We start from the raw sequence: 15,491 nt of genomic DNA, 5'->3' as shown, positions 1-15,491 counted from the left end.
CATGTACTAGTTCTTTTCATTTTGTTGGTTCTATTCATTGCCTGGATTGATTTGACAGAACACTTGGGATCTGTAAGCATGTACAGGGGAACAGATATTGTGGGAATCCCCAACCCGCTGTGCTTCCGAAGGCAAAGCGTGGAGTCAGAAAATCACTGTGTCCAGTATTCACTTGTAGTGCAGTGCTGCCCAAGACCTGGAAAGAAAGCCGGCATGACTTGGTGGTTCTCATTTGCAGCCTGGTGCATCCTATGATTGCGGTCTGAGGTCATCCTGAAGATTGGGGTGAGAGGGCTTTGTTGTGCTTCTGTGAACAATGTGAATTAGATTCTTTGTTCATAATGTGTATTACATACTGTCAAGGTGCCCTGTGCCGTTATGAATGACATTTCATAGGCAGGTGTCACTTGTATTGAGACGCTGAGGGTTAGGTTGAACTACAACTGGGTCAGAAACCCTGTATTCATAGTGAGTGGGAAAGAGTGCAGAGAATTAGGTGAATCTCGCCTCTTGTGAACGTTACCCACAAATGACCAAGGACGTGTGACCTGTGTGGTCATTGTGGACAGGCGTCCTCAGTTCCTCCATCACTGTTTCCTGTGGCTAAAGTCAATTTTAGAGAATATAATCTACAGGGTCTGTTTCGTCTTCTTGCCTGTCTATGGTGTTAACCTCAAGGTTTGCTCAACAGGGAAGACCTCAAAGCTAGAGGAATTGTAATCCTGTAGTCAGTCCCAGGATGTGGCATCTGTGACCCAGTCAGCATTCCTGTTGATTCTGATGGCCATAGTCTTCTCTGCTTGCCAGTGTTCGTTGCCACTGAGGCAAGGCTGGTGCTCCCTGGAAATTAGGAGAGAGATGGTAGAGCCCATATAGGGTTGTCATTTTAATTTTCTAACAGGACAGAGATATCAGGGCCTTTATTTGGAAGCACATTTTAAGGTTTTATTTAGGTATATTTGTACTATTTGGTGAGCTTGGGCATAGGGATCAAGCTCTAAAACGGTCACATGTGACTTAAACTTATCTCTCACCATATACAGGTTCAGGCAGAAGCAGGCATACAGATGTGAATATGCAAAACACAGAGTTGACTCTCTATTTTTCTAAATAAGTATTTTACATATTTAAAAATATTTTTAACGACTTTTCACAAAGAGAGGAAGGGAGAGAGAGAGAGAGAGAGAGAGAGAGAGCGAGAGAGAGAAATGATATTATTAGAAAGAAACATGAAACAGCTGCCTCCTGCACGTGACCTACAGGGCATCCAGGCAGGCACGTGCCTTGAGCTGGAATGGAACCATTGACCTTTTTGGGTGATGGATGGTGCTCAAACACCTGAGGTTCACTGGCAGAGAAGAGTTTATTCTTGTTTTTTATTATTTTTATATTATTGTAGTAATTTTCATGCCAACAGCTCTACACCTACCTGTGCCACACCCTGTAGTTACCTCCTGCCCTTTTGTAATCTCTCCTTCTACCTTCCCCAGCTCTGAATGCAGTCATTGATTTTCCTTCTTTTACAAGATCAGTTAATATTTTTTTAAGATTAGTTAATATTTTTCATAATTCCAGAAGCACTATGAGGGGTATGAAATACTGCTTTCCTTCTTGCTACACAGTTATTTTGAGATTCAACAGGAATGCTTATGTGAATAGTTAATAATTTTTTATGGCTGAGTCATACTGTGTTCTGTGAAACACCAGTTTACCTATTATCGATCTGTCTGTGGTTTTAGTTATTTCCAGGTTTGGGATATTAAAAATAAATCCGCTGGGAATATTGCCTTCAGTTCTCTATATAGAGGTAGGTTTTACTTATCAAAGTGATGCAGTGTAGGCGAATGTTTTACCTGTTAGTATATGCAGAAGTGTGTTCTAAAATGATCATTTCATTTGGCTTTCCAAACACTTACAGAAATGAAATTTCTAATTTTTCCACAACCCTGCCAGCACATGTGATGTTTAATCCTTTTACTAATAGGAGGAGAAATGAGTATAGTATTAACTTGCTTTGTTTTAATTCCATTTTCCTAATAAATTTTTAAAAAATTTTTCCCTATTAAATTTTTTATGGTGAACCTTTTCTCAAGCAATTATTTACACTGTCTTTGTCTCCTTGTTGAAATGTCAGGTCAGAGTCTTTTGCCAATTTTTAAAATGAAATTATTATTTTAACTATAGGTTAGTGCAGCATCTAAGATATATAAGTAAATATATTTATTTATTTCACTCAATCCTCAATGACTCAACTGAATTCTTTGCAATGTGAAACTATAAATATTTTTTTAAAATATTTTTTATTGATTTTAGATAGGAAGGAAGTGGGATAGCGAGATAGAAACATCAATGATGAGAGAGAATCATTGATTGCCTTCCTAATGCTCGCCCCCTTCTGGGGATCAAACCCACAACCCAGGCATGTGGCCTTGCTTAGAATCAAACCCAGGACCCTTCAGTCCCCAGGCCTACGCTCTATCAACTTATCCAAACCGGCTAGGACTCAACCCCTTAATTCTTTTTTTAAAAAAGTATTTTTATTGATTTGAGAGAGGAAGGGAGAGGGATAGAGAGATAGATAGAATCATACACGATGAGAGAGAAACATCTATCAGCTGCCTCTTGCAAATCCCCTACTGGGAATCGCGCCGACAACCTGGGTTGTGCCATTGTACAGAATCGATCCTGGGACCCTTCCGACCACAGGCTGATGATCTATCCACTGAGCCGAACCAACTTGGGCCCCTTAATTCTTTTTTAAAATTGTAATCCTCATCTGAGAATATGTTTATTGCTTTGAGTGAAAGAGGGAGGGAGGGGCACAGAGAAAAAAAGAGGGACATCCATGTGAGAGGAAACATGGACCGGTTGCCTTCCATAAATGCCGGGCAGCAGATCAAATCCACAACCTGGTCTGCGCCCTCACCAGGAGCCAAGCATGACCTTTGATTTAAGTGGGGGAATGAAATGAAGCTGCAAGAGATTTAGCGCCTGGCCAGGGCAGCACATGAAATCTTCACATTTCCTTCAAGACCATGGGTTAGTATGACTCAGCATTTGGGAGAGTGTTTTGCATGTTGCCTGTTGGTTGTATGTGTGAATTGGCTGTCCCTTTGGATGTTCCTGATGTGTGTATTGTGTTCTCTTTGTGTCTGTGTTCTATGTCCATGTATGTCTGCACTGGAGTGTGCGTGCGTGTGTGTGTGTGTGTGTGTGTGTGTCCTGCGATACTGTCTGTATGACACTGTTGCTATGTTTGTGTCTAATGTGTTTGTTTCCAGTGTGTGTGTGTGTGTGTGTGTGTGTGTGTGTGTGTTCCCCTCAAGGTGTTCCCTGTGTCTACAGTGTGTGTCTGTGTGAGCCTGGCCATAAGCCCTGCACCTGAGTTCCCAACTGTGGCAGGGGGTGTCCTGTACCTGCGTGTTTCTGTGCTTGTGGTGTCGGTATGTTTCCCTGGGAGTCTGTGCACCCCAGACACAGGCAGCTGCCTTGGCGTCTCTGGAGGGGTCAGGAAGGGGCCCCTTCTGCCCCTGCTCTCCCAGCCTCTGCTGTCCCCCTGGGGGTCCCCTCTCAGGCCTCAGGAATCGATGAAATGAAAGATCAGTTCAAGGAACCCCAGGCTGTGGGTAGGAGAGGAAATAGGGAAGATTCTCCTGGCAGACTGGAGTTAGAGAGTGTGCATGGGGAATGTTTGTGAAGGACACTAGGCTTCCTGTAGGAGCTGGGGATCCAGGTGCCTTGGGAAGGAATGAGTGGGTGAGTGCATGTGGGGGGACCTGAGGGGAAAGACTTCCAGGCTCCTAACCCTCCACTAGGAGTGAGGAAGTGGCCGTCCCTGGAGAGGGGTGTCGCTTGCCCATGTGAATCGAGGCTGACCCCTCAGGGAGAAAGGTGCCCAGGTTTACCAGAGCATCACTCCTAGACCGCTGGGACCTGGTCAACTGGGAGTGCGTGGCCGCACAGGACACTGGGACCAGGAAGGAGAATTAGGCCCAGAGATCTCTTCACTGTGTTTGGGGAGAACTGTGGAGGGACTATATTTTGCACAGATTCCTACACAGAACGAATGGAAGCCACAGGGTTACCATTGATGTTATCAGCAGCATTTTCACCATCAGCCCCACCTGCTGGGGCCCTCACCTGGGCAACACAAATGACACAGAGCCTTGGAGGCAGGGAGGGCCTGATGTCCATGTAAAAGCACATGGATGCTGGAGGCTTCCAGCCTGTGCCCTTCCCAGTCAACACCCTTAACTTGTGAGTCTTCACCTCCACCCGAGTGTGGGACCCGAGGCAGCCAGGGGTTTACCCAGGTCACACTCAGAAGTGGGTTCTGAGTTCACTGCCAATGCCATCTGCCCAAACTCCTTTTCTGAGGTTCACTGCTTTGGAACTTGCCAGTGATGGTTTAGGGCAGCCGTTCTCAACGTGTGGGTCGCGACCCCTTTGGCGGTCAAACAAGCCTTTCACAGGGGTCGCCTAAGACCATCCTGCATATCAGATATTTACATGATGATTCATAACAGTTGCAATAAGACAGTTATGAAGTAGCAACAAAAATAGTTTTATGGTTGGGTCACAACATGAGGAACTCTATTTAAAGGGCCAGAAAGTTGAGAACCAGTGGTTTAGGGCAACCTGGGGACAAAGTCCACCTGGATGAGGAGACAGGGACCCGTCCAGATGGGCTCCCACTTTCATTTCCTACCCGTTCCCACCCCTCTTATTGGCCCTGCACCGTCTCGGACAAGAGGCGGGAACCATGTGGTCATGTTAATCAGGACCATCGAGTAAGTATGTCAGGTTCTCCTCCTGACCACCTGAATTTGACTTCAGCCTGTGATGTGCTCTTTACCATTGAAATGTGCTGGGAGTTATGCCTCTCACCTCTAACAGAAGAGTCTGGAAACAGAGACTGACCACTCCCTATGTCCATCTCTGATAACACCCAGCAGTACCTACATGGGTGGGCTCTCTTTTTTTCTGGTCTCAGGATAACAAGGATGTACATGGGGTACGAACAAGAAAGATACCTTCTTTAATAAATGCCACTAAAACTTTGGGGCTGTTTGTTACCCATAACATCTAACCTGTCCTAATGGGAATGCATCTCCTATTCTGCCCTCTAGGAGGCAGCAGAGCCTAACATAGGAAGCCAGAGCGGTGTTATAAGAGACACATGGGTTTGACTTCCAGCCCTGCCTTCATTTACTCCACAATCAGGCTATTTACCTCGAGTCTGTGAGTCTGGATTTCAACTCGATAAAATAGATTCTAAAACCATCTCAAGTTGTGGAGAGGATTGAGTGAAATAGTAATTATGCAGGTAAAGCCTTGAATCCAGGGCCTGGCACTTGTAGTGAACATTCAGTAACTGTTAGCTCCATAGCTGCACAATGTGTGCTGCCTGCAGACATGCAGACAACGTAGGAAATGTCCACTTGTTGGTCTCTGTGTCCTTTCAAATATTGCTTTTAAATGAATAGGATAGGATTATGTATATTCTTTCATATCCGTATTTTCATCTTATTAATGTGCTATTTCCGTGTTAAAAATAAAAACACTGGCCCTTACTGGATTGGCTCAGTGGATAGAGTGTCGGCCTGTGGACTGAAAGGTCCCAGGTTTGATTCCGGTCAAGGGCATGTACCTTGGTTGCTGGTGCATCCCCACCTGTATAGGAGACAGGTGATCAATGTTTCTAACTATCAATCCCTTTCCCTTCCTCTCTGTAAAAAAATCAATAAAATATGTTAAAAAATAATACAATAAAAACTCTGAGGGCTGGAGTGGTTCCGTTGTTTGAGTGTCCTCCCACGTACACAAAGGTTGCTATTCCTGGTGAAGCCACAAGACAGGTTCCTGGATGGATGCACAGATTGTGGGTAAGGGAGTTCAGGAGGCACCCCACCTGTGTTTTTCTCTCTCCCTCTCATTTTCTCTCTAAAAATAAAATTTAAAAAAAGTAACTATCTATACATCCATTTAGATTTGTGGTCTTCAGGAATAATTGACATAATTATCACCTCAGGGAGCATTCTGAGCTTCATGGAATCTGAAATAATATCTCCAAATAAGGGCTCAGTTGCAGATAACACTCCCCATAACCCTGCGACCAGCCACCAAAACCTAAGGTTGTCATTTCCCTCAGCCATTCGTGTGCCCCAACACCGATATTCTCAATGGCCAGGCAGTGGCTGGGATCCTAATGCCACCTGCGCGGCCTGGAAAGTTCCTTACCCAAAGGGCAATGCGCCTAATGATGGCTGCGTTTAGCCAATGAAATCCCAGGAGAGGCCTGGCGCTCATTGGTTTGGCGTGACTCCCAGATTAGTCCTCCAGGTGGTCATTTTGACCTTTTCATTCTATCGACTTAGAGGACCCAGCGGACAGCATCAGGACTAGCTTAAGCCGTCAGAGGCAGCGTCCCCGCTGTGCAGGGGGCGTCTCGGGCTTGATGACGTGCAACAGGCGGGATTGAGGTCTCCATGCTTCCCGGACTCCTCTCTGCTCACTGAGGTCAACTTAGCGTTACCCCCATTGACCCTTCATCCTAAGGTGCTGCCGTCCCTCAGGCCCTGCAGCTCGCGTCCCAGAACCCAGAACAGTGAGTAGCTTGTAGGTGACACAGCATGTGACGGGGTGAAAGAGGGTGACAGTCTGCTATGCCACTCAGTCAGGCCGTGGGGTGTGGCTGAGCTGTGAGGACTCTGGAAACCCAGGTCTGTTTTGTGTTTAAAGGCAACAAAGAAGATGAGGAAAGTTTTGTGTGAGGAGTTTTACTTTCATCCTCAGGACGCTGGGGCCATGGGTGGTTGTGAACAGCAGAGGGACGTTGTCTGAGGTCGGGTTCTAAACATTTCCACAAACTGCTGATAAGAATTACACCTTAATATGGCGAGGATAGAAATTAGGGACCAGAAGGGGGAGCCTTTTGAAAGATAAGGAACTTGGCAACAGTGTGCACTAAGGACTGATTCCTGGGGGAATTCAGGTATCACCCATCAAAAGACATGGGCCAGGGCCCTGAGCAGCCTGAGCCTCTGGATCCTGGCGTTGGGTGCCCGGCCATCAACAGACATTTAGTCCCTACAGGTTCCTGCAGGTGAGGAGCCGGTGAGGGGCCTGGGCTGTGGGGCTGATGTCAGGGCCTCACACTCTTGTGGCCTCTGAGACAATGGGGTCCTGGGACTGTCCAGCCTCTCTTCCTGCCCTGAGACCTGGGGACAGAAAAACAGACACGAATACCCGAATTAAGTCCATGACTACGGTTCGATGAAGTGGTCCATGTTTTTCTGGCAAACAGTGGAATGATATGTGCGAGGTCCTTCCAGGCACAGGTTTCAGATGTGGCAGAGGCTCAGAGTGAAGACAGCTGGTTCAGTAACCTGCAGGAATGCTTTTCTCTTTAATGGGAATAGGTAGAAATGGGAGCAGAGTCAGGTCTAGAGGAGCCTTGTGACAACACGGTTGTCTGTTCTGCAGGTGAAGGGGTCAATGGGAGATTCATAGCAGAGGAGGCAGGTGATCTGACTCAGGTCTCATCAGAAGCCCTGTGGCTGCAGCATGGAGAGCAATATGGGTGAGAGGGAGGTGGTGAGATCGTCTGGGAGAGTGGGATGGTAACTGGCCCCTGATGGTAGCCCTGGAGAGGGAAGACACAGTTGCATCTGGGATTGGTATTTTAGGTGTGGCCACCTTTATTTTCTAATTTTGAGTTTGAAAGAGAGGCAGGGTGGGGTCAGAGTCAGAGATGAGATGAAGGTTTGTATTTAGCATCTGGGGATTTGGAAGCACCATCATCTGGCATGAAGACATTCATAGTGGGAAGGTTCATGTTCATTGCAGATAAACATGAACTCACACTTATTTTGGCCTGTTACGGTACGAGGTATTTCAGAGAGCAGTTAAAGAGCATCTAGAACTCGGAGGAGTTGTTCAACATGAAGATGACTCAAAAGGAGTGAAGACCGCCTGCACCAGAGGGGAGTTGTAGATCATCATTTTATTTTAATTCGAGGCCCTAGGTCAATGGAAAGAAGGTGAGTTTTGGTCTGGTGCATATTTACTTATTAAACACTCACCAGAAATATTCTGTGAGCCTTGGTGTGGCCAGACTGCGTGCAACACCCCAGGCTACACCAAGGCTCACAGAATATTCCTGGTGCGTATTTAATAAATAAATATGCACCAGTCACAATCTCACCTTGTTTCCATCGACAATGATCGGCAAGCTCATTTGTCAACAGAGCCAAATATCAACAGTACTTCTTCAAAATAGACTCACCCAGGCCAAAAACTGACTTCTGCGAATGGGCCACGAAGTTTCAATCGCACTGTATGTGTGCGCCCGCCCGTGGTATTTTGTGGAGGTGCCACACTCAAGGGTTCAAAGAGCCGCATGTGGCTCATGAGCCGCAGTTTGCCCACCACTGACCTAGGGCGTCCAATTAAAATAAAATGAAAATACATCCTGCATATCAGATATTTACATTATGATTCATAACAGTAGCGAAATTAAAAGTATGAAGGAGCAAGAAAATAATTTTATGGTTGCGGGTTGCCACAACATTAGGAACTGTATTAAAGAGTCGCGGCATTAGGAAGGTTGAGAACCACTTGCTTAGGGGCATGAGTGGCCATCTGTGAGATTCACTGAGCATGGGGTGAAGCATAGCAATGCCTCCTTTGGAAAACTGCTGTTTGAACTACTCTGTTATTCTTACACAGTCTCTTATTCTGGAGGTCAACTCTGTTATTTTTAGGCTGTAAAATAACTTTGCTTTTTTGTTTGAATAGAAAAGATAAACTTAATTGTCTGATCTTACAAGCTACATCTAACTGATACGCTGATATTGATGCCAGGTGCCTGTATAGATATGATATTCAAGGATACAGGTCCCTGTATAGATATGACAGGTGTTTCCTACATATGACATGTACTCAAGGTTACAAGCTGTCTACAAAAATAACTGACACAATGGCATAAGAATGATATAAAAAGAGAATTATTCCTCCTTTGGGTGTTCAGAAATTGCCAGAGGTAAACTGATCTGAACCTGCACGCAATAGAGGTGACTCCTAACAGGCTCATGAAGGCATCTTGTCCAGCTCAGTGATTTTTGATACAACAGGGGTAGAGAGCCATCGTCCATGAGACTTGAGTGGTGAGGGCTGTGACTGGGATGGGAGATCATGTGCAGCACTGGTGGAGGAGGGCTCTGGATATCAATGACGTCATGTGGTTCTCAATAGGTGAGGTTGAAGGAAAACAGTCAGGGAGTGAGGCCTTTATAGCAGGGCTCAGGGCTGCCTCCATGAGTGTGGATTCTCAGAGTTGGTGTACAACATATTCCTGTTTGAATTTGCCAAGCAGTCACTACAACACACATGCTGAGTAATGAGTAGGATGTCAAGGAGATGACTGTTCAGGCTGCCAGTGTGGGAGTGCAGGTGAGAGAGAGGTGTGGGAGAAGGAGTGATGTGCGCTAGGAGTGGGAGTGTGAACTCATGGCCACAGGACACTGGATGTTGCAATAAGGGTGAAAACGGAGTGAGTCCATTTTTGGTGCTTGCTGTCTAATATGGTATGATATATGATATATGATATGATATGAGGAATTTTAGTGTAATTGTCTGAAAATAGGGGTGTTGTGGTGAGACCTGCCAGGTTCAGAGCTGACGTGTCACATAGAGGTACAACTTCCTATGGTTTTCAAGGGCTGACACATTGATCAATGGGAACGAGATAACATATATTGGTGTCACCTGGGCTTGCATGTTTGTACTGGAATCAGGAAGGGAGATAGAAAGAGAGAAAACACATTACAGAGCCTGTGAATTAGACATTTGGAAGAGAAGGTGAGTAGGAAATAAACTGTTCTCGCCATGACAAATTTGTGTTGCCTTTGAAGATGTGCCCCTGGAAATAAAGCTGTGTGAGAGAAGTGTGGTTCAAAGAATTATTTAGAGCAGGTAGTGCAAGGTGATGGCCTCAACACCATGGTACCAGAGTCAGAAGGATGAAGCCTGAGGCCATCTTTTTTCATGTCTCTGAGGGAGAATCCGGGCAATAACATGAGTATTGCCTGACAAAAGCAGTGATAAATCATTCACATTTATTTTATGGCCAACATCTCTCTCTTCCCTATTTGGTTCACCCACTGTATCGACAAGAGGCTGTGTGGCTTACATGTGAGACACAGAGGTATCTTCTCTCAGCTCAACTGCCTTTATTGTTGTGGTAGGAAAACTATTTGTAGGAATATAAGGAGAGAGTGAATTTGATGGGCCCAAGGCCTGGTGTCTTGTCTGATGAAGGGTAGAGGGAGCAAATGGATGTGGAGGGTGGGAAGTATGAAGAACTTGAAATCCTAAGAGAGAAGCTAATCATGGCTTGAACTGTCCCCCTTAGGACAGACTATGAACTTTGAGGATGTGGCCATTGCCTTCTCTGAGGAGGAGTGGGGGCTCCTTGATGAGGCTCAGAGACTTCTCTACTGCAATGTGATGCTGGAAGTGTTTGCACTTGTCTCATCTGCAGGTAAGACCTTCACGTTTCTCCCAATGTCCTGAGGTGATGAATACTCTTCCTTTATTCTCCAAACATAGCTCTGACAGCCAGACCATGGGCTCTACTAATATCCCCCACTGTCCTTTCAAATGGGCTGTGGCTTCCAGAGGCAAGCTGTGTGGGGAGTCCTGAACTCTGGACTCCCCAAGCATCCCTTACACCCATTGCCTCAGAAAATGCAAGAAGTGTCTGGCAGTCAGGAGTCTTGCAATGAGCTTAATGGGACCCACTTTGAACTTTCTCTACCTGGGAAGGTGACTATGTCCTCATGGCTTCCACTTCTACACCATTCATCTAGGTAAGGCTGTTTGTGACAGCCTGTGCCAGGTTATTGCCTTTACGTACATGAACCTCCGAGGCTTGGGTGGGGCAGTGTCCCTGGGGATCAACAGGGCAGAGTGAGCAGTTATGTCTGCTCTCAGTCCTGCCCTCAGATGCCCCAATCTCAGTGTCCCGGAAATCGCTGCAAGCACCTCCGAGATAAAGCCGCCTTCGAGTTGGGACCAATGCCAGACAGTCCAGTGTCTCCCATGTGAGTCTGGCTCCACAGAGACTCACCCGAACTGGAGTTCAGAGCAATCGGGAACTTGAGATTGAAAAAGACTACCATGTCCTCAGCCGCCAGCCCTCTCTGCATGCTCATCTGTACCTCTGTACTTTAGTTCCGCGCCGTACCTCCTCTGAGTCTCGGTATGCTTTTCTCTTTCCTTCTAGTTGTGGAATTTACACTCAGCCAACCTTCCTGTGGTTCTGGATGATGTCTGTTCTGTCTTTTAGTTGTATTTTTGAAGTGGTTGTGCTAGGCAGCAATCTCCAGTGTCTACCTATGCTGCCATCTTGGTTTTCCGAACCCTGTATTCTTTCTCAGGGTGAACTGGCAAGATGGTCTCTGATGAGGTCTGACCCTACTGAGTGGAAACTGGGGGAAGGTATCACATGAGGGCTTTTTCCAGATCACACCAGGAACCCGCTTGTGTCCAACCATATTTAGGTGCAGATGTGTTTTTCCACACCTTATTTCTATATTTTATTTACCATTACTGACATTTTGATGACTGATCATTTCATCTGTAACTTCATGGCTTTTGGCTACCTTCACCTTTGTCACTTTTTTGCATCACCTGTCCCTAGGCACTGATCCCTGTGCAGTATCTCCTGCATGGACCTGCACATGTGTTATGAGGTGCACATATATGCTTAAGTAGTCCTCGAACCCCTGCTACTGAATTTTACTTGGAATAAGACATAAGCAACCTTTTGCACAGCTTGCCCATGTCACCAGCACACAAGCTTTGCTGAAAATTTTAGCAGAAGAAGGAGCTGATGATCATGCTTTGATTCCATGTGGTGATTGCCATGTTTGTGTCACATTTCTGGTGAGGTTTTCATTGTTTTGTGATATTCTGAGTCCAGGAAATTCATAGGAGCCTTTAACAAATCCTGCCAGCACATCGGTTATTTTCAGACAATTGCATGGATCCCATGTATGATATGTAACATATTGTTATCATGGAACTTCCCTCATCACCATAGTCAACATCCAGTTCCCCCTCATTTCTCTGTTTTCAGGTTGTTGGCATAAATCGGATGATGAGGAGGCCTGTTCTGAGCTCAGTCTATCTGTGCAAGTAAAGTCACAAGTTAGGGCATCTAAGACAGAGCCAGCAACACAGAGGACCCATGTGTGTAAGCAGTGTTTCTCTGTGTTCAAAGACATTCTGCACCTGACTGAGTCACAGGCAGCATACCTTGAGCAGAAAGCCTTCTTCAATGACACACGTGTGAGAGACTTCTGTTTCAGTGCAAACCCTCGCCAGCAACAGAGGGAAGCCAGTGGAGAGAAGCCCTGGAAAGAAGGTGTGGACAGGGCCTCGTTTGTGACCAGGTGCAGCTTCTACTTATCAGGGCTGCCTTCATCCAGGAGGGAGGTGGGGGAAGACTTGCCAGCCATCTCAGAGCTTTTCCAGCACCAGGCCCCTCTCGACACTGAGGAGCCACACAGTGGCAGTGAGATTTCCCTGAAACTTCCCAGTGGGAAAGGTCATAACCAGTGGGGTCAATGTGAAAATCCTGCCAGCCACAACCAGAAAGTTGTTCAAAAGAGCATCTGCAAGGGAGAAGTTAATTATGCATGTAACAAATCTGGAAAAAGTTTTAGAGGAATCTCTAGCCTCATTCGACATAGGAAAGTTCACAGTGGAGAAAAGCCATATGAGTGTAGTGACTGTGGGAAGACCTTCAGATATAAGAGTATCCTCAGTCAACACCACAGAGTTCACACTGGAGAAAAGCCCTATGAGTGTAGTGAGTGTGGCAGACTTTCAGTCAGGGGTCCAACCTCACCGTACACCAGAGAGTTCACACTGGAGAAAAACCGTATAAGTGCAATGAATGTGGGAAGTCCTTTAGACAAATGTATGCCCTCACTGAACACGAGAGAATTCACACTGGAGAAAAACCTTATGAATGCAGTGAATGCTCGAAATCTTTTAGATTACATAATATCCTTTTGAACCACAAGAGAGTTCACACAGGAGAAAAACCTTATGAGTGTAGTGAATGTGGGCAGTCCTTCACACAAAGGTGTACCCTCACTAAGCACCAGAGAGTTCACACTGGAGAAAAACCTTATGAGTGCAGTGAATGTGGGAAGTCCTTTAGACAAAGGGGTAACCTCACTGCACACCAGAGAATTCACACTGGAGAAAAACCTTATGAATGCAGTGAATGTGAGAAATCTTTTAGACGCCATAATCACCTTTTTACCCACAAGAGAGTTCACACAGGAGAAAAACCTTATGAGTGTAGTGAATGTGGGAAATCTTTTAGCCGAAAATCTCACCTCCTTAGACACCTGATTGTTCACAATGGAGAAAAGCTTTAAAAGTGCACCGAATACTTTCTTTTTCTCATTGACAATAGCAGCACTGAAGGGGTCTCTTTGATACACATTTAATGGACTATAATCCCCTTTTATCACAACAGGCACTCCCCTAGAGTCCTCATAAAATATCAAGTAGAAGTGATGCTTTAAATAACTGCATGGCACTTGCTGAGCTGCTTGGGCCTACTACCCGATTGAAATCAGTGGGACTATTCCTGGCTGAGGCGATTTCACCTCCACCTCCTGGCTCACCTGAACAGGGAGCCTCAGTCACAACCCCTGCGTGGTCAGGGAAAAAGGATTCTGTGTTCTCACCTCTGACTGAGTAAACTGTGATTACTCCAAGCTCCTGGCACCATCTTCACTCCTTTCTGACTAGGAAATGGAGTTGATTGAGGGTTCATCCAGCGCACCCATCCTCAGCAAAGAGGACCTACCTCTCTCAGACATATAGTGGCTCCCACCTTATGCTGTGATGTATTGCTTCAGGTTCCAATTCACCAACCTGCAACCCCATGGAATTTAATAACCCGTCTCTCGTTTATGATCTTTTTGTTCAGGTGATTTACTCATGTACTAGTACCTTTCATTTTGTTGGTCCTATTCATTGCCTGGATTATTTGAAAGCACACTTGGGATCAGTCCGCATGTCCAGGGGAACAGATATTGTGGGAATCCCCAACCTGCTGTGCTTCCGAAGGCAAAGCCTGGAGTCAGAAAATCACTGTGTCCAGTATTCACTTGTAATGCAGTGCTGCCCAAGACCTCGAAAGAAAGCCGGCATGACTTGGTGGTTCTCATTTGCAGCCTGGTGCCTCCTGTGATTGAGATCTGAGGTCATCCTGAAGATGGCGGGGGGGCTTTGTTGGGCTTCTGTGAACAATGTGAATTATATTCTCTGTTCACAGTGTGTATTACATACTGTCAAGGTGCCCTGTGCCGTTATGAATGACATTTCATAGGCTGGTATCGCTTGTGTTGAGACTCTGAGGGTTAGGTTGAACTACAACTGGGTCAGAAACCCTGTATTCATAATGAATGGGAAAGAGTGCAGAGAATTAGGTGAATCTCGTCTCTTCTGAACGTTACCCACAAAGGACCAAGGACGTGTGACCTGTGTGGTCATTGTGGACAGGCGTCCTCAGTTCCTCCATCACTGTTTCCTGTGGCTGAAGTCATTTTTAGAGAAAATAATCTAAAGGGTCTGTTTCCTCTTCTGACCTCTCTAAGGTGTTCACCTCAAGGTTTGCTCAACAGGCAAGACCTCAAAGTTAGAGGAAGGGTAATCCTGTAGTCAGTCCCAGGGTGTGGCATTTGTGACCCAGTCAGCATTCCTGTGATTCTGATGGCTATAGTTTTCTCTGCTTGCCAATATTTGCTTCCACTGAGGCAAGGCTGGTGCTCCCAGGAAATTAGGAGAGAGATGGTAGAGCCCATATAGGGTTATCATTTTAATTTTCTATCAAGACAGGGTTATATAGGCCTTTATTTGGAAGCACATTTTAAGGTTTTATTTAGGTATATTTGTACTATTTTTTGACCAGGGATATAGGGATCAAGCTCTGAAACGGTCACATATGACATAAACTTACCTCTCACCCATTTACAGGTTAGGGGAAAACCAGGCATAGAGATGTGAATATGCAAAACACAGAGTTGACTCTATTTTTCTAAGTAAGTATTTTACATATTTAAAAATATCTTTAACGATTTTTCACAAAGCACGGAAGGGAGAGAGAGAGAAAGAGAGAGAGCAACAGAGAGAGAGAGAGAGAGAGAAATGGTGATATTAGAAAGAAACATCAAACAGCTGCCTCCTGCACGTCACCTACAGGGCATCCAGGCAGGCATGTGCCTTGAGCTGGAATGGAACCAGTGACCTTCTAGGGCAAGGGATGGTGCTCAAACACCTGAGGCTCACTGGCCAGGGAAGAGTTTATCCTTGTTTTTTATTATTTTTAAATTATTGTAGTAATTTCCAGCCAACAGCTCTACACCTACTTGTGCCACACCCTGTAGTTACCTCCTGCCCTT

The sequence above is a fragment of the Myotis yumanensis genome, unplaced genomic scaffold (genome assembly GCF_028538775.1).
Source record: "Myotis yumanensis isolate MYYU_CA2020_CCGP unplaced genomic scaffold, mMyoYum1.0.hap1 SCAF_23, whole genome shotgun sequence".
Lineage (NCBI taxonomy): Eukaryota > Metazoa > Chordata > Mammalia > Chiroptera > Vespertilionidae > Myotis > Myotis yumanensis.
Note: the sequence above shows the minus strand (reverse complement) of the source record.